Here is a 2,328-nt window from a genome sequence, read left to right on the forward strand (position 1 = left end):
TTTACACATTGGGATGAGTTAGGGAACATACTTTTATCCTTGCCCATGGCAGGGGGGTTGGAACTACATAATCCTTAAGGTCCCCTCCAACCCAAACCATTCTATGATTCTACACTTGACGCCTGTGGCTGCATATTCTGTAATCAAGTTCTCCAAAGATACAGCCTACATAGCTCTGAAAGCTGTTTCCTGGCTGACCCTCATAATCATATTCAGTTCTAAAATTTAGAAATTAATCAGTTAAATGTGATATAAGTGTGCTGAGAGTTGAACACAGCCTTCTGGAACAAGAAATTTTGTAGCTAAAGTTTTATACAATTACAGAGCAGAACAGTTAAGGAAAAATATATAGTGAAGTGTCTTGTGAAGTTACAATAATTATTGTTCTGTCTGATGGCATCTGGGGGATTACATTAAATTTCTCAGGTTAGTAAAAACAGGTTGTTGGTTTTAGAAAGAGACAAGATGGCAACAAGACAGTCTTTCCTCTTTGCTTACCCAATTCTCTGTCTCTAAAAGGTTATTAAGCCTTAGGATCATCCCCATTTACAAGTCCCATTCACAACAACTTTTTTTTTAGCACTGCTTTTAATAAAGTACAGGGATTCTTATGCCAGAGACCAACCAAACTACAGCAGTGTGAGTCTACCTGTGGCCTTGCGGTAACTCCTAGCACCCAAAAAGTTAAGCATGTAGACAGAGAGGTTCTCCTGTACACAGCACCATAACCATTCACAGGGTTACTACAGTTTGACACCTCGTTACCCGTGTGCTCTAAATTCTGATTACAACTAAACTGCAAAAAAACCCCTGCAAGATACTTCAAAGAAGAGCTTTACAAAAGCTAATAAAAATTTGAGGATTTAGGTGCTCAGGGTTTCTACTGGTGTGCTCTTAACACATGGGCATACAGGACATACATGGAAAGCAATGGATTAGAATCGACATGCCTGTAGCAGAAAGTAGATATGTGGCCCCATCCACTCTATTCCACTCAGGTTTTTGCACTAATCTCATTAAGTTTCCAAGCATAACCCAATAGTACTCTAAAGAGCAAACCCAGCATCTGCCACAAGACATTGTCCCTCTTTCCTCATCCATGGGAAAATGGGTGGAGGTACTCTTACTTCACCCTGTGCCTAGCTTGCTACTGGAGTCAGATCAAAAGAGCACACCTTGCATTTGAATGGAATGCAAAGAGACCTGAGCTGGTTCACAGATCCTGTGAGGGCTTGTCCAACAGCTTTCAGCCAGCTATTTGCAAAGGTTTATCCTCTGCACACAGTTTTTCCTTGCTACAAGAAGCATCATGCATGCGTGTCAGACTGTCAAATAACGTGTCCTACCTCAAGCTACTGTGAACAGGAAAAACTCCCACTGTGACTTGATATTCATGAGGAAACAAGTACAGAAAGCTGAAAGTGATAGGTCAGCAATACAATTTTTTTTTTTTTTTAAAGAAGCTTTTCCCTACTTCAAATTATTTAACTTAATAAGGGCAAAATGGCAGCCAACTAACTAAATGCAGCCAGCCAAGACAATTTATCTGGCTCCCAGTATGGCTCTTGCACCCCTCTCTGATCAGAAAGCTGCATTTTCATATGTTTGTTTGATGCTGGTTTTATCTGGAAGCCCATGCAGCTGGGAACTGAAAAAGCTAAATTCCCATTTGGTTGGCTCTAAGCTCCTCTCCCTAAGGAGGGCATCCTTTAGCCAACTAAGCTGAACACGTGTGAGTGGATACAGAAGAGTTTAAGGAACCGGATGCAAGAAAGCAACCAGGGCAAACACAGCTGGAGACACAAATCAGGACCAGAAGCAGAGGTTTAAGTGAGAGGAAAAAAAGAGAGACTAAGGGCGAGAAGAATCAGGAGTTAAAATATGCCACACAAGAATGACTTGTAGGGGCACAAAGGGAAGGAGCAGATGAGAAAGATTAAAGAGAGCTAGAACCAGGAACCAACCCTACAGGAAGGGCAGCAGGCCTAGCGATAAGGGACAGCAGCAGCAAAGTCACACCAAGCCGGCAGTGAGCCCAGAACTTTCTAGGACAGGCCAGCCGCACGAGCTCAGCAGGCACCAACGGCCCCTGCTCCCCCCGCCACAGCAGAGCCTTCCCGGGAACGCCTCAGGCCCCTCGCCCACAGGCTGCCGGCGCCTCAGGCCGCCCCCCACCGCCAAGCCCCACAACCGCTTACCTGCTGCCTCAGCGGCCGCGGCTCCCGCCCTCCCGGGCATGCCGCCGCGCCCCTGCCTCCCAAGCGGGCAGCCGCCTGCGCTGCCGGCGCCGAGCCGTAGCCGAGGCGAGGCGGACCGGACCGGACCGGA

This window comes from Haliaeetus leucocephalus, unplaced genomic scaffold (genome assembly GCF_000737465.1).
Source record: "Haliaeetus leucocephalus isolate CR32 unplaced genomic scaffold, Haliaeetus_leucocephalus-4.0 Scaffold68, whole genome shotgun sequence".
NCBI lineage: Eukaryota > Metazoa > Chordata > Aves > Accipitriformes > Accipitridae > Haliaeetus > Haliaeetus leucocephalus.